Raw genomic sequence first — 22,586 nt, forward strand, 5'->3', positions numbered from 1 at the left:
CCAAGCTGAGATCGGCCCTATTGTATTCTCTGATCATGCCCCAGTTCTAATCAACATTGACATTCTACCCAGATCTACTGGTCCCAAAAGATGGCGTTTCAACAATGCCCTCCTTCTCGACCCCAAATTTACGGCCTTCTTTATTGAGTTTACTACCGAATTTTTTGTTATTAATGATACCCCCTCCTTAGCTACTCACACTATATGGGATGCTTATAAAGCTGCAGCCAGAGATTTTATCCTCAGACACGTTGCTACAAAGCGTAGCCTTGCCTGTAAGCGTACCAGTGATCTTTTGTCTCAGATTAAAGCTCTGGAACATGCCTTTTATACCTCTTGCACCCAGGAAAGTTTAACAGCTCTTGTTAATGCGAAAATGAACTATAACAAACAGTCTACTGATGATGCATCATTGTACTTATTGAAATCCAGCTCGAAATTTTATGGTGGGAAGAATAAGGCGGGGAGAGTTCTTGCTAACTATTTGAAGGTTAAACAAAACAAACTGAATATTGAGTCTGTTTTTGATGCTAATTTAGTTCTGCAACATAAAGATGCGGATATTCTGGAGGAATTCTCTCGCTTCTACTCTACACTTTACTCTTCTGGCACTCAACCCTCTGATCACTCTCTTTCCACTTTCTTTACAAGCATTCAACCTCCTCCCAACTTTCCTGTTGACCTAGCCTCCCTTGAAACTCCCCTCACCGTTCGGGAACTACATACGGCACTTCACTCCCTCAAGAAAGACAAAGCCCCTGGTCCAGATGGCTCCACTGTCGAATTTTATCAACATTTTGTCACTCTTTTGTTGCCGAAACTACTTCACCTTTTGGAGTCTTTCAAAACCAGCGGGGCTTCCTCAGGCACTTTTTCTGATGCTTATATTTGTATTATACCAAAAGAGGGGAAAGACACTCAACACTGTAAGAATTACAGACCTATATCACTTGTCAATATTGATTACAAAATATATGCCAAATCTTTTGCCATTAGATTGGATTCCTTTCTCCCAGAACTCCTTGGCCCTGAACAATCAGGATTTGTTAAGGGTCACTTCATTTCAGACAACACTAGACTCCTCTTTAATGTTTTGTCTAAGTCATCACGCTTCAGTAATTCCCTAGCCGCAATCGCTCTTGATGCCGAGAAGGCATTCGACAGAGTTGAATGGTCATTCCTGTTCTCCGCATTAAAATGGTTTGGGTTTGGCCCTAATTTTATTTCCCTCATCTCCTTTCTCTACGCAAACCCTAGAGCAGCGGTCTGTGCTAATGGTCTGATCTCCTCCTTTTTCAGCCTTGGCAGAGGCGTTAGACAAGGATGCCCTCTCTCCCCCTTTCTCTTCAATCTTGCTCTAGAACCTTTTCTATCTAAATTACGTCAAAACCCAAACATTCACGGATTCCCTCTATCTCATTCGCAAATCAAGCTAGCTACCTATGCTGACGACATTCTACTCTTCATTTCGAACCCATCGGTATCCATCCCAGCTTTCCTCGCTGAAGTCAACGTTAAGTGCGAAATTTTACCCCTCACCAAGTTCACCTTTAAGCCTGATTTTGCGGCATCTAACTTCAAATGGAGCCCATCCCATATAAAATACCTCGGTTTGCATATTACTCCTTCTATCTCGGATACTATCTCATTATGCCTTACCAAGTGTACTCAGAAGTTATCTGACCGCACCTCTAGGTGGCATCCCTTATATCTTTCCTGGTGGGGCCGCCTTGATACCATTAAGATGATGCTCTCCCCAATTGTCCTTTATACCATTTCCAATATTCCTGTTTCCATCCCTGCAAATTTTTTTGCCAAAATCAATACCACCTTATCCTCCTTTTTATGGTCTGGAAAGAAACCGCGCATGTCTCTATCAAGACTACGTCTCCCCAAATCGGAAGGAGGGGTTAATTTTCCAAACTTTCCCGCTTATCATAAAGCCTTCCTCCTAAAACAGGCCGCTATCTGGCTTAAAGATCCTACTGAACCTCTTCCCCTTTGGGCTAAACTTGAACACCTTTCTCATTCTCCCTTCTCCTTTGCCGAGTATCTCTCCTTCTCCCGTAAACCCCAATTCGTATCCACTCCAATTCACAAATACACTGCGAAACTACTTTTAGCCTTTGCTCCACCTCCTCCCTCCTCTACCGCTGAACTTCTCACCACCACGATTTGGTATAATAGTAGCATTCTTATCAAACTAAAACCTTTCTACTGGAAAACTTGGAGGCAACGTGGTTTAATCTGGGTCTCCCAACTTTTTACTGGATCTGTCTTCACACCTTTCCCTGTTCTAAGTCGGAACTTCTCTCTCCCCTCCTCCTTTGTCCACAAATACATCTTACTCAAGACTGCAGTCATGTCCGCATATGACTCCCTTTCTCATTCTTCTCCACCTACGATTTCTACTTCTCCGATTTCCTCTCTACACTCCCAATTGCGCTCCAACTCTTCAGCATCTTCCATTTATCACTCCTTCCACAATCCTCCATCACCTCGGCCTAAAACTACGGTGGAGGAGCAGTGGGAATCTGATCTCGCCGTCTCTTGGTCCACCTCTTTATGGGATAACATTTGGATTAAGCTTCACAAGTCTTCCAGAGCTGCCTCTCTTACACAAACACTTTTCTTTCTTTACAATCGACTCCTTTACACGCCATCTCTCCTCCACAAAAGATTCCCTACAACCCCGGACCTTTGCTGGTCTTGCTCCGCCCCCAATGCCACGCTTTTTCATATGCTTTTCCTTTGTCCTCTCACGCAAGCATTCTGGACCAAAGTATGGGATCAAATCAATTCTATCTTCCAAACTTCTATCCCCTTCTCTATCACTGACATTTTCCTTGGCTCACTCTACCCTTCCTGGACCGAAGTTGAAACGAATGTTCATATTATTGATTTGTTATTAGCTGTTGCGTTTCAACAGATTACTGTTAACTCGAAGAACTCTGAGGGTATTACTTTTAAAGCCTGGTGGTTCAATGTATGTTATAATCATAGACTAGACACTGCATTTGTTTATCCCATTACCCTGGCTCCGAAAAGACATGCATTGTGGCTTCCTGTTACCCTCTACTTGGATGTTTGTGCCAAACGCTCATCTCACCTAAGCCCATTTCAGCAAGAGGTTTCGAAACCCCCATGAATTACTTTTTGTTCCTTCTTTTTCTTTAATATTTAACTTCCCGCATATATGTGCATTGTCTCCCGTGGTACAAAGCCTCTTCGAGTGTACACTTTTCATTCCAAGCCTCATTTATTTTTCATTTTCCTTTTTCCTCTTTCTCCCCCTGCATTCTTTAATTTTATGATATTTACTGTGGTACCCTAGTTTATTATCCTTATTGATGCTGTTGTATTTCATGTCGCTCTTTGTAATGACAATTTTGTTTACCCTAATAAAATTCTACTTGAACTTAAAAAAAAAAAAGGATATATATAAAATGGGTTGAAGACATGTTCTGGAAGAGTGCAGAGTTTCTAAACAAACGTAAATGCTTTTTGTATTCGTAAATTTCTGCTGTACTTGATGCTGTGTAGCCTGTATTTTGCTCTAAATCTATGTGTTGATATCAATAAAAAAACAAGCATTTGCAATGCAATAGGTCTTGCACTATTGAAAGTTTGAGCTATTGGTGTTGCAAATAATAATGCAGTGCCAATAGCTCAAACTTTCAGTAATGCGAGACCTATTGCATTGCAAATGCTTGTTTAACTAGTAATTGCATTTGTAGATTCGTAAAGAAAGGGGACTGGGCCTGGAACCAGCTTTTAAAAATCTCACTGGGTACTACTTACCGGAGGTACCAGAAGGTCTATTTGGCCCCCAAGGTCCCCAGGAGTAAAGTGGACTTCATCCCCATTCAGTAGTGCACCATGAGCCATGTTTGCAAAATATAGAAAAAAGGGGCGTGTCCTCCAAACACTTCTTACCAATCCCACGGTGTGGGACTTACTGGAGGTAACAGGAGGAATGGTTGGCCCCCAAGGACAAATTGGGGCCCAACTACTCCTCCTGGTACCTTCAGTAGGTATGACACAGCAGGATTGCTGAGAGGTGATCAGAGGTGGAGAAAGGGGCGTGGCCTCTGACCACCTCTAAGCATTCCAGCTGTGTGGGCCTTACCGGAGCTAATAGGAGGACTAGTTGGGCCCCAAGGAACCTCAAAAGCCTAGGAAACTTTAGCGCCCAACTAGTAGTGCACCAGGATGTGCATTTGCAAATTGGAGGAAAAAGGGGGCATGGTCACAGAAAACATCTCAGCAAACCCACTCTCTTTGGTACCCCCAGTAAGTCCTACAGAGCGGAATTCCTGAGGGCTGGTCGGAGACCCAGTCCCCTTTCTCTACCACTCTGCATGCATGACTACTACTCAAGCAAGCATTTGCAATGCAATGTGTCTCGCATTTGCAAGAGTTAGAGCTATTGATGTTGTAAATGTAATAGTTTTTCTTTATGTGTTTTGGAGTGGAATGGATGTTTGTAGTGTGTTATGGAAATATGTGGAATGTTGTGCAGATGAATCATGTAAATAGAAATGTGATGGTATTTAGTGTATAGGAATTATGTGGAATGTGATTGTGTGTTATGCAGAGTAATTATGTGGTATGTTATTTTGTACTATGGAGTTGTTAGGTATTGGAGTTTTATCATGTGGTGTGCAGTTGTAATTTTGTGGTGTCATGTTAATTATGTGGTGTGGATTGTATGTCTGTGGTGTTTTATGTAATTGTGTTGATTAGTGTTATGTGTACTTTTGTTGAAGTATGTGGTGTAATGAAAATATGTTGAGTTTATTTGTGTGATATGGAACTATGTGTGTAATAAAAGATAATGTTTATAAAGTTTTTAAAAGTAAATGGCACCTTAACTGACCAATTTATACTGACTGGGGTACCAGGCAGTGATGTCCTCTGTCCCCCATTCTATTTTTTATCTCTTGGACCCCCTTGTACAACATTTCCAGGAGCATCAATTAATGAGGAGCCTCCAGTTCCACTGAGGCCTCCTTGTTGCCTCCCTACACGCAGATGACATAATGCTGCTTGTCAGGGACCCAGATACCAACCTACCACCCTTACTCTGTGTAAGTCCATTTTGGAGTGCTCTGTGGCCTTGCGCTGAATTGGAACAAGTCTAAAATCATTCACTTGACAGACACCACAGTCTCTTATCCCCTGGAATCCCATTTAAAATTGTGTCATGACCCACCCATATATCTCAGCATCTATCTCCATCGTCAAAGTACCGAGGTTGTACACTTGAACTATGGTCCCGCAATGGATAGAATAACATCCCAAGTACATCAATGAATTCAATTTCCATTATCCATTGAGGGCCTAATCACAATCATTAAGATGGTAGTACTGCCCAAAGTTTTATACTTATCCCTCAACATTCTGATAGTTGACTAATTCCTTTTTTGACCCTCTATGAGGCATGCTAATGTGCTTGGTATGGGCGGCAAACAACCCAGGGTCATTTGGCAAACACTGACCTTACCATATGAACGCAGTGGGTTTGGCACCCCTGATTTTCACCTCTATTCTTTAGTGGTGCCTGCACACTTTGCATACCACTGGTTTCATTATGATGCACGCCTGCAATTCCTGAAGCCGGAATGGTCGCAGACCCATCCGTACCTACTTTCCACAATCATACCACGGGGCCTACCCAGAAACGCTTCTGAAATACAAACGCTCCCAAGCACGTGCGGGGCTTGGACTAGACACCAATGGTAATCCCAGTCTACCGATAACAACTGCAGCTCTTACCAAACGCACCTTATTCGGTTGTGGATTACTATGGCTGGGCGACCTCTTTGTAAATACACAAATACGCTCTGTCACATCACTAGTGGAAGGGCATAATGTGTCGTACATGGACAGATTCATACTACATTGCCTATACAATACAGTACTCACCACGATTCCTGATTTTCCATTATTGTCACTGGTCATCACAGCTACGAATAGTTCTCATTTAGTCCCCTGGTTATATCATGCTGCTCTCAATGAAACCTGTAGCAGATAGGGCCGCAGGTGTGGTATGGGAAAGAGTCCTGGGAAGCCCAATACCTGATGTGACATGATACTTCTGCTGTGAACAGACCAGACTACTTCCAAACAATCACTGGCATAAACTCCTACATTTCAAATATCTACAACGCATCTATACTACCCCTCATTTATTAGCCACATTTGGTCCCACTAAGTCACACTGCTTTACCAGATGCACCATAGAACACGCTGATTTCTCGCATCTAGCGTGGAACTCTGCGCCAATACTTTCCTTTTGGGAAGAGGTTTCCATACTTTTTCACAATTTTCGAAATGTAACTAGTTCCGTCTATGCTTATGCCACTGTTGGGATATTTTAAACCACTCCCTCCTGGAGTTCAGTGTTATGCCGCTATTGCACTTTTGTTGGCGAAGCCCCGGGTATCTTTAAACTGGGGTGACACATCAGTTCCCATGGTCAAGGGATGGGTCCAAGACCTAGTGTGCTGCGATACTTTAAGTGATACTTACGGCACTTTACACCCTCCCACTTCCAGGCCTAAAAATGTATGACAACCACTTTGCAACTTTTTACCGCTTTTCTCGGCTGTTGACGGGGTGCTTGCCCATGCCTGAGGCACACTCGGATCCAAGACGCGTACTCCTAATCACACAAAATGGCTACATAATCCCACAATAGCATGTTTGGCATGAGACCCATTGCAACAGCCCCCTCGAACGAGTTTTACTTTCTGGATGTTTGCCCCTCTTGTGTGGGTGCTGTGTGTCCCCCATGTAATTGGTCAGCTTCCTGCCCCACATTCTCTCCTCACTACAACTATTTATCACTATACATGTCCATCACTGTATTTGCTCTTTGTTTTACATTGAAGCACAAATAGATAGTACGTTTCCGTGTGCCATAAATTCCTCACTTGCTTGATTTTTTTCAATCCTACATGTAATGTTTTTGCAATGTCTGTTCTTCTTCAAAAAATCCAAAAATAAACATTTTAAAAAACAAAAACAAAAATCAAAATTGCACCCTTATTTCATGCCCCTATTTCAGATGCCCCCAAACTGTCCATGACACAGAGAACCTACTTTTACACTTTTTGGAAAAATTTCATGCAGATTGGTCAAATGACATTAAAGTTAAAGGTAAGTCAAAAATTATTTTCCTCTGGAAACTAGGTACTAATTATAACTACTCATTAGGTACATAAATGTCAGTATGGGAGAGTGACAGGGTGCATAATTGATTGTATGAGTACTGCCCCTTCCCTACGTAGCCATGCTTGTGCCCGCCCTCACAAGTCACATGCACCATGAGCATTGATGTAAGAAGGCAATTCAGGAGTCCGTTGTCCAAGCTCCTCAAGTTCCCCTAAGACTTTTCTGAGCCTCGATTGGGCACACAACCGGATTGTGACCTACGCCTTCAAAGCTATTTTCCTCTGCACTCGGCCCAGCCTCCTTGTGATTTTCTACATACTGGAAGGTGCCGCCAAAAGCTACCAGAACTGCTGCCACTCCTGCCTACTGCTACTGCACCTGGCCCACTTGTGGAGATGGGTGGGCATAGGTGTATGGCAGGGCAGGGGGCTGTGGGGTGGTGGCCGTGCTGCTCTAAGTTGCAGTACGGCTGCGGTGCAACTCTCCTGGCACCCTTGGTTTTTCTATAATGGACTCCCATGACCGAGGGTAAATGGCTGCTCTCCAATCTTCAATTGGGCTCACAGCCAAGGAGGCTAGATGGTACACTAACTAACCAGCAGACTAGCCATCTAACCAAGCAATACTGGGAAGTTTGATGGCAAGGTGGGTTGCCATCTCTGAGACCAAAGACTTTTATTGGGCCTGCCTGGTCTCTCTTGACTCCTTTTGTGTGCATGTGGTGACGGTGACTCTTGCAAGATTTGGGGGATGAGGTAAGTGGATGTCTGTTGTTACTGTTGCTATCATAGGAGCCGCTGGATCTTCTCAACCGTCTGTGTTCTTTTGATAATCTGCGTGTTTCATCGCCTGATATCCTAACCTGCGCAGATGAGCTGCATGGGCCCTGCTATTGCCATGGTTGTTTTTCCATTTTTTTTACTTTCACCTGTTCTTGGCAATCTTATTCTCCTTTGAAGGACTGGGTTCTTTAAGACCCAGCGGTGCCAGGGCACAACACCTGAAACCTTCGTGGGTAACCTGCTCCGGCGTACGAATGACAGAGACACGGGACACTTCCTTCGGCGTCAAAGATTCAAGGTTTATTTGCTGCAGGGAACACAGAAATCACAGGAAGTACATCGAGTGTAGTTCGGGGAGACTGCTTCAAATTGGTTCTGTGGATCGCTCCTTTTATACAGTTTTTACCCATAGGACAACATGGTACACAAAAGTTTACAACCCGGTTCCCACCATTATCCCCCAGAGGGGTCGCTTTGGTCACTTTGATACACATGAGGTCCGGAACATAAGTGCGGAAACATTTGGTGGTTCCCAACTGTAAAAACCATCTTCCCATTATTAGCGAATTCCAATCAGCAGTAAAACAGATCGTAATAGGAACAAGGACAGGTGCAGAGGAAGACGGAGACAGTGGGGAGATCGGAAAGGGTGTAAAAGGGGAGGTATCGGGAAACACGAGATACAGGCATCAAAGGGACGTGCCTAATGAGATGCACGGCTGAGACAATAAACCGGTACGGCAAGATGAGCCTCGAGCGGGGCCATCTGCCTTCAGTATCATCCCCCTCGTCATAAAGACACCTACGATGAACATGTGTCTTCCGCAAATATCTGGGGAGTCCCAGGGTCGCGAAGCGGACAGCGTCCGTTCGCTGGCTACTTGAGGGCAAGAGACAAAATGGATGCCGTATCTAAGATGGAACCCGTGGGTACAGATGAAAAACCCGCATAACAAACGAACGGTTTAAGTTAGCACAGCGAAACCGCGCACACTTACTAAACTCGTCATTTGCGGTTCATAGATACCAGACTCCACCATATTCGTGCGAGTCGAAAACACCACTTACAATTGTCACGGAACCTCAGACGCTCCTTTTGCCCTCATGTAGGCAAGCACTAGTCGGAATCATATTCGATATTCATCAGACCATCTAGATGTTGCTGTAGCATAGCTCTGTCCAACCGAGTCCCCTTGGTAACAGGTGGTTGTCTCATACACGTTGCAGCACAGAGGCCACACAAGGCAGGACCACACTGCACACAAAGGCAACACGTGAACAGGAACACTACAACGACTCCGATGATCATCAGAATCTTCCAACCCCAAGTCGACATCCGGCCCCAAAACCACCCAAGTAGCGTCCAATCCCCTACATCCACGTGTATGGATTCGGAGATCTTATGCAACCTCGAGATGGCTTGATAGACAGTAGGAGCATTATCTGGAATAAAAATGCAGCAGCTCGAATGGATCACCTTACATACCCCACCTCGATCTGCTAAGATGACATCTAAAACCATATGGTTTTGTAACGTCATAAGTCTCTCCGCCTGAAGTTCTGTGGTGATATTACCAAGGGCACTGGCTGTAATATTAGCTGTCGATTCTACCACTCGAGTCAACTGTCTCAGGTTCCTACTATTAACCATAGGTCCCCAAAACGGGAGGAAACCCTTGAAAAAGTCTCCTGCCTCTTGACCGGCAGTATCCTCTTCGCTAATTACGCCTCGCACAACTCTAGTCTTATGATAATCGGCATCTACAGTGAACGTCGGAGGCAACAAATTTGCAATGAAACATGAGCCCATGAAGTCAGCGGGCAACCATGCATATGCACGATCATAACAGATAAAGTATGTACCCTTGGCGGCCAGGAATACAGGGGACGAGACCATCGGCAGTATGTAATTTTCAGTGCAAGCACTTGCTCCAAGTCGGGCTTGCGATCTTCGGCCACGACCCATGAGACAAAAATTACCAGTGTGGGGTACGACCCATATCGGAGGCGAGCTTTTAAGCTGCTTTTCGCTAGTGAACACACTATATTCACCTCTACTTAGGACCCTATAGGCCTGTACCTCTTCTTCGGGAATAAGCGAGGGATCATAGATATCGCTATCTAAATCCTCTATTGCTATCGACAAAGGTTTTTGATACGAGGTAGGACCAGAGTAGGGGGAACGTGGTTCTCGAATGGGGTGGAAACCCAGTGCGCTTTGAAACATTGTCTGAAATGCTCGAGCTGACCCTTGGGAACTATACGGTAACACCAGATATGGAATTCCCTTATCCGTAGTATGTGGCATCAACCCATACACCCAACAATTAGTAGTGTTAACCACTAACTGATGCTGATGAAGGAGCTGAATAAAGGAATTATTGCGGAATTCTACACGTCTAGCCTGTTCGTGTTCGGGTAAGATATGAAAGGAATGAGGAGAAACAGTGGAGGTAAGTTTAGGGTCAGGGGCAGGAGTAGGTGTAGCAGTAGGTAAGAAGTAAGACATCGTATAATACACCCCACCCGCCAATAATGCAGAAGCAGTCAAAAACAATACAAATAGTTGGAATATAAAACATTTGGTACGACCGAGTTGCTGCAGCTTGAATCTATGAGCCTGAGCTCCTTCCAAATCCTTCAGCTTCGAGAATGCCATTCCCTACGACCGTCCGCAACGTTTCTTGACGCACTTCGTTCTGTGTAGCAATAGTCAATCCCTAGGAGTTCCCAGGAACCGACGGCCTTTAACCTAGCGTCAAGACCTACTATCCAGAAGGAAGTACGCGCGCGGCCCTACGGCCTTTAATACACAATATGTATATATGCAAAAACAAAGTCTCTCAGCTGCGAAAGCAAAAAGTATAAGGAATGAAACTCAATATATATGTACAAAATAATTACAATGGTACGAATGTTTAAACTGATCGTGGAAAACGGGATAATGCAATTATCAATACAGCAAAGCAGGATCTTTTATTAGTCTTTAGTGCTAGATCGCAAAAAGTATCGAGTTTTCCCAGGACGTGTCTGTTCGTCGAACAAAGGATCTGTTGAAAGGACAGCGTCCTGTTGATCAGCTGAATGTTTTGGTCTTGAGTTCTTCTCTGACAATTGTTCAACAGTGTCTCTCTGCTGCACTGAGGATTCTCCGACAGGTTGTGCGTCGCTAAAAGGTACAAACGCCGGCAATCCTTCGATTTCAGTTGATGCAATGCCTTTCCTCACCCACGAGTCTGCTGGCAACGGAATGGGGACTTTCTTTGTATGGGTGGCATGCACCCAATTCTTCCGCCCCTCAAGACGAACTGCAGTTCTCGTGGCAAGGAGGACCTGATAGGGTCCGATGAACCTCGGGTCCAAGTTGTTCTTGCGCGAAAAGTTCCGCGTCACCACCCAATCTCCGGGCTGGAGCTGGTGGCCTGGACCCTCCGTCCGCGTCGGCAATGCTTCGTGAACCTGTTGGTGAATTAACCTCAGTTTAGCAGTCAAGTCATGAAGATAATCGATCAACATTGGGTACTCAAGATCACAGAAAATACCTGGCCTAGGAACCCCCCACACATTCGCAGGACGACCGAACACTATTTCATAGGGACTAAGCCCTACTCGGGAGTGTACAGTCGCCCTAGTTGAAAGTAATGCTAAAGGTAAAGCGTCAGGCCACGAAAGACCAGTCGTAGCCTGAATCTTCGCTAGCTTTAGTTTAAGGGTGCCGTTATACCCTTCCACCAGGCCAGCTGACTGGGGATGATTGGCGCTGTGGAATTTCTGATTAATTCCAAGGCCCTTACACACACTCTTCATCACACTACCCACAAACTCACTTCCGTTATCTGACCACCTACTCTAGGCATTCCATACCGAGGAAAATATTCCTTCAGTAGGATTTTCGCAGTAGACAAAGCAGTACTGTCTTTGAGAGGATAAGCCTCAATCCATCGGGAGAATGCGCAAACCACAACTAAAACGTATTTCAGGTTATTGCATCGCTCCATATGGATAAAGTCCAATTGAATCACCTCAAAGGGACATGAAGGGGGAGCAAAACTGCCAGGAGGAGTTGGGGTTCCTTTGCCAGGATTGTACATCATGCACACCATACAATTCTTTACCAGACGTTCAGCACATTTCGTGATACCATCATTCTTCCACACAGGAGACAATAATTTGCAAATACCTTTCGCGCTAATATGTGCTAACCCATGCGCCATTGTCACAACGGCCAGCACATACGCATCCGGTAACATCCATCTTTTCTGATCCGACAAATCAATCCAACAACCATTCGCATCCAACTTTCCCGTACTTTCTTTCCACTTCGCCTTTTCAGTCTCGGTGGCCTCATTCTGAATTTCTTTCACACTTTCGATAGTGTCTTCACACATGCTCGATTCTGTAGGCCACCTAACCGAACTCGTCACATACATTCGAGTGCTAAGGTTCCGGGCAGTCTCCTTAGCAATCTCGTCCGCAAACGCATTACCACGACCAACATCATCTGTGACCTTACGATGCGCACTACATTTAACAATCGCAACTTGCTTAGGCAACGTCAGTGCATCCAAGAGATCATTCACAAGCTGGCCATGCTGAATCTTCGTACCATGCGACGTCAAGAAACCTCTCTCTCTCCACAATCGTCCAAAACTATGTGCGACGCCAAATGCGTATTGGCTGTCGGTAAACACATTCACACGTTTCCCTCTCGCTAACACACACGCTCTAGTAAGAGCAATCAGCTCTGCAGCTTGGGCAGAATTCTGATTTAATCTTGCAGTCTCAACAACAGTATTCAACGTTACAACAGCATAAGCAGTAGTCACATCACCATTCGGCAACTTAAAGCATGACCCATCCACATACAATGTACCATCCGGATCTTCCAATGGGGTGTTTTTAAGGTCCACTCGACCTTTTGTTTCTTCCTCTGTCCTCAAGTAGCAATCATGTTCTGCTACTTCATTTGACTCTGTGCTAATTGGTAACAAAGTTGCCGGGTTCAGAACATTACAACGTTTTATTTGAATGTGGCTTGCCAACAGCGTCAACTCGTACCCAGACAACCTCGCACTCGTCAAGTGCTGAGTTTTCGTCCGATTCAAAAGAGTATCGACTGCATGCGGAACCATCACCGTAAGCATATTATCCATGACCAGTCCTGCTGATTGTCGGATGGAGACCGCGGGTGCCGCTGTTGCTCGTAAACAACTCGGCAATGCTCTAGCTACCGGGTCCAAGGTCGAGGAAAAATATGCACATGGACGTTGCTTACCGCCAAAAGGTTGCGTTAAGACACTCAAAGCACAACCTTCTCTCTCGTGAACATATAATGTAAACGGCTTGCTGTAGTCGGGAGTACCCAACACAGGAGCCGAACACAATGAATCACGTAGTTCAGAAAAACTTTTCTGACATTCTTCCGTCCATGGTAAAGGAGTCGTAACATCCTTGCACGTAAGAGCCACTAATGGTTTCGCTAGCAATGAAAAATTCGGAATCCATTGCCTGCAGTACGACGTAATCCCTAGAAAGGCACGCACATCTCTTTGGGTTGTTGGCACAGCCATGCGTGCAATTGCTGCAATTCTCTCTGGGGTCAACCTCCTTCCCTCCTTGGACAATAAGTGACCTAGATAGGTTACTTCTTGACAACAATATTGTAGTTTAGAAGGTGACACCTTGTGATTCAACTCACAGAGATGTTGCAGCAACGACACCGTAGCAATTTTGCAAATGTCCTGAGTATCTGCAGCTACCAATAGGTCATCGACGTATTGGATTAAAGCCGCACCAGCCGGCAACCTAAACGCATCCAGTTGACCCTTCAAGGCTTGACTGTAAATCGATGGACTTTCACAGTAGCCCTGAGGAGCGCGCTTGAACCGGAAGCTGCGTCCACCGAGAGAGAAACCGAACAGGTCTCTGCTCTCCTCGGCAATCGGGATGCTGAAAAACGCATTTTTCAAGTCAATCACCGAAAACCATGATGCAGAAGCTGGAATCAGAGTCAGTAGCGCCGTGATGTCAGGCACAACGGGGAATTGAGGAACCACAATTTTATTCACCTCCCGTAAATCGATAACAAAACGATAAACAGGCGGTTTTGAAGGATCAGTCCGTTTAAGAATGGGCAGTACAGGACTATTGCACACGTTTCCCCGAGTCTCTTCAATAACATCTTTCTCGATCAAATCATAGATGATCGCTAACAGTGCTCGTTCACCATCAAGGGAGATACGATATTGGGGAATACGTGGCAATCGCACATTAGATTTCAACTGAACAACATAAGGGGAGATATCAAGTAGGCCCACATCATTTGGACCCGTTGCCCACAAAGACGCAGGAAGAGAACTCAATTCCGGTGGGAGCTTATCGAGGGACAAGTACATGGGAGAGACAACCCTCTCTCCTAACGTAAGCTGTACACCCGCAGGCGAACAATACAAAGTTGCATACAAACGTTTAAGCAAATCCAGGCCCAAAAGATTTTCACCACAACCCGTGGTTAAAATCAACGGAGCTTGGAGTTCACGAGGCCCAATTTTAAGGGGCAAAGGGCACGAAACTGGATTGCTAACGGGGGCGCCAGAGAATCCGACGGAAACATTTGTTAAGCCAGACAAAGGTGCGCCAGGGAGTTTCGAATGCTTAATGGAACTTTTCGCTGCACCAGTGTCCAACAGAAAAGGCTCAACGACGCCCGATGTAGCAACTGCGACGTAAGGCCCTCTCTGATCAACCGGAACTGATACCACTCCCTCTCCTTGTCTAAGGCTGTCCTAGTAATTACTGTCGTCAGTTCCCTGATCAACGTAATAATCGTCTACATTGTATTGCGCAGATCGTCCTTGCGACGGTCCACGTTGATCAAAACAATTGTCGGAATTTGATGAGTTATCTGAGCGATCGTTCTGAGCACCACGACCGCTACCACGTGGAGCCTGCTGTGAACCACCACGACCTCCTCTAGATGAGTTACCACTATTACGTTCATTTAAAACAGGACAATTGAATTTAATGTGACCCTCTTGTCTACAATAAGCACATTGATTGTACCCTAACGAAGATCTTTGGGAGGAGGAGTCATTACGAGTTTGAGATCGGTTCGATTGCGGCTGCGATCTATTCTGTTGCGAAGTATTCTGATTTGAGCGTGGAGGATACGCTTGCTGAAGCAACACTTTAGTTTTTAGCTCTTTGGTCTTTTTATCAGCACGGTCGCTCTCTTCTTTCTCTCTGTTCTCATAATATTGTGCCGTAGCCAATATCTGAGCTGAAGTAGAAACGGCCCATGCACTTTCTGAATTCCTCAATTTGTTGCTCAAATCGGGCAGTAAGTTCGAAACAAATTTATCCACGAACAACCTTTGACCACCCTCGGTGCCCATATCCTGTCCACTATGATCAACGAATGCCTCCTCAAACCTCGTGAAGAAGTCGGAAACACTCTCGTCCTTCTTTTGCTTACAGGCCGACAATTTATCCCAGTTCACCTTCATAGCTGGCATAAGAGTTTTCATTAACGCTATTATTCTTTGAGGGAGAGCAGTAATCATCTGCTCGGGTTTAGCTCCACCAGTTTGTAAAGCATCAGACGCTACAATGGCAGCCCAATCACCACCTAGTTCATTCGGATGATTTTCCTGACGAATCTTAGCCCATACCGGTTGCGGTACAACATTGCCAAACAGCATGTCAATATCGGCAAGATTCATTATCGTAGCATCTACAAGCTGCGATAATTCCTTATAATACCCTGCAGGATTTTTGCGAGGGTCAGGCAAAGATTGCTTCACCTGTAACACTTCCGAGCGTTTCCACGGGAGATGTATCCACACTCTCTGGATGTATGGAGGAATAATGGGGTTAGCAGTAGGATCGCCTGGCATCCACACTGGTGGAACCTCACGCATAGGAAATTGACCAGACCCATCTGTCTGTCTTTCGACATCCTCGACAAACAAGGCTTGAGGTATAGGAGTGGGACGAAAGGATAACAACCGTTCAACAGCGCGTCGAACGTTGGTATCCACTATCAGTCCAGCCGAAAACTGAAGCTGTAGATCAGACAACGCAGTCAGCACCTCGTCAGGTGCGTCGGCCGATATCTGATCACGAAGGACCTTACACATTTCCTCGAACACAAATCTCTGGGTTGGTATATTGAACTGACAAAATGTGTCGAGTATAACACGTGGTGGATTTCTAAGGGGGTGCGTCATCCAACCCATCGCCATATTATATAGCGAAGCACGTTCCCTATTACCTGGAAGCTGACTACGTCTCTGAGGACCATCCGAACCAGCGGACCCAAGGACAGGTCCGAGCGAATGAAAGAAACTAGCCACAAGAGGAGAATTACGACTACGAGTAGAGGGAGAAGTATAGGACACAGGACTAACAAGTGAAGGAGTAGAAACAGAAACAACAGCAGGGGTTAACAGAGCAGGAGCAGTAGCGTGAGCAGGAGTATGTGGAAGCGGAGGAGCAGTAGGAATAGAAACAGATGTAGGAGCAGGAACAGTCGGAAGGACGGGTGCAGGTTGAGGAACAGGCAAAGGAAGAATAGGTGCAGGAGCAGGTACAGGGGGAATCACAGGGGCTGTGGTACCCTGTACGTACGGAGGTGGCGACTTCATAAGATAGGACATTAAAGGATCCTCAACTGACTCATCCTTCTTTTCCGGCTCCGTAGGCAAAGTAGGATAGCATTTATCTATAGTCATACGCTGTAATCTGTCAAACACTTCCTTTTCCCTAACCTCCTTATCATGCTGGAACTGCTCTGCTTTCTTTACAATGGTACCAGCACTATCTCTCTGATTTCGCTTAGTCTGTCTGATTTCTTTCTGTCGGGCTTCTTTACGCCACAACCGAAAGGCATCAAACATGGCCGGCCTTGACTTTTTCGCGAACAATTTAACCTCTAGATTATCTAAGATCGGGGCCTCGAAGCTACCATGTGGTGGCCAGCGAAGGTCTCATTAGCATTCTTCTAACACGCACAGTTGGGTGGATTGGGCAGGGCCGGGTAGATCATCCAGGGGATTCTAATATTAAAACTTTAAAAATCCCAATGTGGTTCATAGACTATTATCTAAAGATGTACAAAGATATGCACAGGGGTCAAACATTGTGCTTCGACCCCTGGGTTATTTCTGCAATCCCAGCCCCTACCTAGGATATTACCTCCATAGGCCACTGCCTTTGCCCTTGCTTCCTCCCCCCACTGTCTTTCTCAATGACTAATACAGCTTGAATAGGATATACAATCTACCAGTTTTTAATCATTTCAATGCCATGGATAGAGTCGGTTGACTAACTGATGGAGTTGGCCACCGGAGCAGTAGTCCTACAGTAGAGGCTACTGATCTCTGCTTCATCGTGAAAGGGTCTCTTTCACAGGGAGAGGGAGCAGGGCAAACCTCACCATCCAGATTGTTAAAACAGGGGCCCAAATTAACCCACATTGTGAGCCTACTCTTAGTCTTTCAATTACTTCTCCCACAGTGTCACAACCAGATCCTACACTCCAATTTCTTGAGATTGCTGAGCGCTACCACTTGGGTCCCACAGCTTGTGGAGAGGTTCTTACACTTGATGAGTTTTCTTCTCCAGATGACCATGCATCTGGCAAATTGATAAAAGGCTGCAGCACCCTCAGCGACTTGAGCTCTCCCATTTCTGCAACCATGATCCCTCACAGTGGACCTGTGGGTATCCGGCTTGTGAGTTGGAATATAGCAGGCATCAAATCCACCTGTCAGATGCAAATTGGGGTCATTTTATGGAGGGATTTCAGATTTGCATGTTCTAAGAAACCTGGGCAGTAGAAGAGCATTGCAAGTATAGCTATTCCACATCCAGTATTGACACTCTTCCTTCTATAGCAGATAGACCGTCCGGTGGTCCTCTTATTTGGAATAAAGTTCCCTAGAATGTTCAATCAAGGTCATTGATCTTGATTCTCCCGACCTCCTTTCAATTGAGCTGCCCCCAAAGCAGGGTATTCCCTTCCTCTTGATGAATGTGTACAACAAGTCCTATCCCTTCAATAAGTTGTCACACACAATGGATATTGCTGTTTTGAGCCTTAACAACCCTTGCTAGTTTTTATACGGCTGGAGGATAACTTTTGGGGGTTGTGGTACTGAAAATTCTGGACCCGTGTTATAAACATCGTCGTATCATGACGATTTTGGTATCAGCAGACCGGTAATGATTGAGATACTATGTACAAGCATTTCCTTCATATTCGAGTGACGAAATCACCTTGAAATCAGAGTTTCCGTCCTGAACCCTTGGGTTCCATTTTGTGAACGGCAGCCATTTTGTGATTGCCCTCACCTAGGCTAAATGACTAAAGCCGAAATCGAGTCAGAAGGACACGTATACCTTTGCTGACTCCTCTGTGACCTGGGCGAGCTGAGTCCACTGCCTGAAGCCAAACCTGTTCGCCCGGTTCCTTTCCCAGTGGCCGAATGAGATTAACATCAAAGCACAACATGTCATAAACCTTTCATTGCACACAAACTATGCCTAATCTTACACACACCTGTCCCTGTTTCTTTCTTTATGACTTGCTTTACGAGGAGGAGGTGCCCGTTTTTATTAGGGGTCCGTCGATATCTGATGAAAATACTGGGCCTTACCGAGTAATTGATTGTGGGCTGAACAAACTGAAATATGGGCTTGTCATCATGACTCTGCTTTTTCTTTGTAGTGAAAATATGTGAATGGTCAACTGTAAAATAAGGAATATTTGCCCGAAGCATAATATTTTGTATAAAAAGAGAAGGCTGGCTTTGTAAGATTGAGCAGTCTCCTGAGAACATACACTGTGTTGTACTTCTAGGATACCTGTTACTGGCTGCAGCCAATAAATACGATCTTTGACTTCACCTAGAAGACTCTGTGTTTCTGTAGTCTGAAACAGGAAGGGCTCAAAGTCTTCGGGTGTGTCCCTGGCACCGCTGGGTTCTTAAAAACCCTGTACTTCAGTTGGCGCCCAACGTCGGGCGATTTCAGAGGTACCGGTCCAAGCCAGAGGTTCGTGAGGAGCTTCGTGTGAAAATTCTGGAGGAAGGCCGCCACTTCATCGACCCCTGTATGTCGGCGTGGTCCGAAAGTCTTTGCTGCGAGGTTCCCCACTTCCCGACGGCTACGAAGGACTGCTGCCCTGACTATCGCCCTGTTTTGGACCCTTGATGATTGGTAGAGCGAAACGTTAGACGAGTCTTCTGGTGACGTCATCAATACCTCAGTTAAGTATGAGTGGAGCGTCTCCCAGTCCTTAGTTTGGTTCTTAGTTTGGGTACCCCCTTGGGATCGCTTTGATTTGGAACTTGCAAGTGCCAAAGCCGAGGGACTCGTGTATTCACGAGACTATCGTATTCGATAATCCTTTGAAGTTTGAAGCTAGACTAGAGAGCGAAGATGCCTGGTCTTAGCAGACTTGGAAATATGTTTTGTCTTGGTTGTAATAGGGATTCCCGATTGGAGGACTCGTGTCCGGTTCCTCCGATTGGAACTCCAACCTATGAACTCTATGTGAAACATGGAGTAGGCCCCATCGCATATAATGAAGTATGGATCCGATACACCAGGAAAGATGCTGTTTTAAAATGGCCCCAATATGGTAGTTTTGACACGGAGATTTTGGATAATCTAGAGGTTAAACTTTTTAAGAAGAAAGCCTGGCCGGCAATGTTTGACTCTTTTTGCATATGGCGCAAAGAAGCCAAACAGAGAGAAATGAAATTAGCGAAGAAAAGTAAACGAGAACGAGGAATGTCAATGGTACAAGCTGCTGTTGCTTTTAGGGATAATGAGGAAGAGCAAGAAAGCGAACAGATGCTTAGGGTGAAGAAGTTAGCGGTAGATAGATGCTACCCAGCTTTGCTGCGTAAAGAACTGAAAGAAAGGAAAGATCTTGAGAAAGATCCTTTAATGTCACATCTCTTGAGTTTGCCACCCCCTTATGCACAGAGTGCTACGGCACCACCGCCACCAGCTGTGATTGCACAACCCCCAGTTGTTGTGCCACCTGTGATTCCACCACAGCCAGCTCCTTTTCCGTTGGCTACTACTCCATTGGCGCAGCCTCCTCAGGGGCCGCCACCTTTGCCTCCCACTTTGGCTGCTACTTCTACGCATGTTCTTAATGTTTCCTCCATTCCGACTTTGAATTCTTCTGTTACTGTTCCGTCTTCTCTTATTCTTTCACCTTCTCCTTCTGCTAGACAACAAATGACTGCTGCAGTTACTGGTTTCTTTTCTCCTTTGTTTGGACAGTTGGGTATGTCCCCTGTTACTGAGCGTAGACAGTCACGTAGTCAGTTGCCAAATATGGATGAGCGTACGATTTTGGACCATATGGCGCATAAATGGATTATGTACGATAGGCGATATGATCTTGAGGGTGTTATGCATGTTTTACTTCAATGGGAAGCACCGAAGCAACGGTACATTTTCGATACGAATTGTGCTTTTCTTGTTGAGAAATGGGATGAGGAAGTAGGGCAAGCTCCTGATAAGTTGTATAGCATACGTTCCGAATTTGCGAAGGGAACGATTGTGAGTCCATCTGATGTTGAGAAAGCGGTTGCGACGTTGTTGTCATTTAGGAGTGAGTCCCCTTCTCGACAATTGTTTGGCCCTGATTCTTCGGTGGGAGAAAGGCACGACAATATCTGATGAGAGAAGTTCCTCCTGTGTGGAAGGAAGAAGTAGTTGCTGGTCCAGGGAATAATCCGCCAGCTGTACCGGCTCATTTTCAGCGTGCCTGTGTACATGTTCCATGGAAACGTGCTGAAGTTTTAGCTATTAAGCAGTCTTTGCCAGATCCATGCAAAAATCCAGCAGGGTACTATAAAGAGTTGTCTCAGACTGTGAGTTCGTGTATTATGAATTTGGCGGACATCGACATGTTGTTTGGCAATGTTGTTCCACAACCTATTTAGAGTAAGATCCGTCTTGCGGATCATGCGGTTGAATTAGGTGATACATGGGTTAATCTTAGAGACGCCGACAATAGACAAGTAGGCGGTGCTAAGCCTGAGGATTTGATTACGGAACTTCCTGATAAAATTATTACGTTTATGAAGATTTAAATGCCCGAATTGCGTGTCAATTGGGACAAGTTGTCTGCATGTAAGCAGAAGAAAGACCAAACGGTGTCTGACTTTTTCACGAGGTTCGAAGAGACCTTCGTCGATCATAGTGGCCAGGATATGGCTACGGAGGGTGGCCAGAGATTGTTTGTTGTCAAATTTGTACATAATTTGCTTCCTGAATTGTGCAATAAGTTGAAGGATTCTGAAAGTGCTTGGGCTGTTTCCACGTCAGCACAAATTTTGGCTACTGCCCAGTACTATGAAAATAGGCGCAAAGATGAGTTAGAGAAAGTGGATAGGAAGACTAAGGAATTGAAGACTAAAGTTCTTCTACAGCAAGCTTATCCACCCGGTATTACTAGTCAGCGCGATTATCAGCAACCTCAGCAGTATTCGAGAAACTCGCAAGGAAATGAGTCTTCTCAACAGCGTTTTCCATATGGGCCTAATCAGTGTGCGTATTGCAAAGAAGAGGGTCATTACAAGAATAGTTGTCCGGTTCTGTTACAACGCACGAATGGTGCTTCTGGTGTGCGAGGCAGAGGTGCTCAACAAGTGCCTAGAGGTAGAGGTCGCGGACAGAATGTACGTCCTTTGCCTCCGCAGAACTCGATGAATAGTTTTGAACAACAGCAGAGTTCGTCTGGTAGGACAGCACAGTACTACGTGGATGATTACTATGTTGAAGGTGACGTAGCAAATGGTAATGATTGTTAGGACAGCCATGGACAAAGAGAGGGAGTTGTTTCAGTTCCAGTAGATCAGAGTGGACCTTATGTTGAAGTGATTGCATCAGGTGTGTCAGAACCTTTTCTGTTGGATACTGGTGCTACACAGAGTTCTATTCTGCATTCTAAGCTCCCTGGCGCACCTTTGTCTGGCCTTGATAATGTTTCTGTAGGTTTTTCTGGCGCCCCCGTTACGTATCCGATTTCTGCTCCATTGTCTCTTTCTGTTGGTCCTCGTAAGTTCGAAGCACCCCTTCTTTTGACTACAGGTTGTAATGAGAATTTGTTGGGATTGGATTTGTTGAAGAGATTGTATGCGACATTGTATTGTTCTCCATCAGGAGTACATCTTACTTTGGGTAAGAGAGGGATCTCTCCGATGTACGTGTCGAAAGATAGTCTTCCATCTGAATTGTCTCTCTTACCAGATTCATTGTGGGCTACTGGTCCAAATGATGTGGGTCTATTGGACATTCCCCCATCCGTCGTGACACTGAAGGCGAATGCTAAGTTACCGCGCATTCCACAATATCGTATCTCGAGTTATGTTAAATGTTATGTTATGTTAAATCAGTTTGTTAAGCGCGCTAACACCATTAGGTTTCTTGGCGCTGTACAGAGGGAGTCGGGAGGAGAGACAGAAAATAACATAACAGAGGAAGAGACTAGTGGTAGGCTACCGTAAACAGATGCGTTTTGAGGGAGGATCTGAACGTGGAGTAGGGGGAGAGCAACCTAAGAGAAAGAGGTAAGGAATTCCAAAAAGACGGGGCTGA

The sequence above is a fragment of the Lissotriton vulgaris genome, chromosome 8, assembly GCF_964263255.1.
Source record: "Lissotriton vulgaris chromosome 8, aLisVul1.2, whole genome shotgun sequence".
In the NCBI taxonomy this organism is placed as follows: Eukaryota; Metazoa; Chordata; class Amphibia; order Caudata; family Salamandridae; genus Lissotriton; species Lissotriton vulgaris.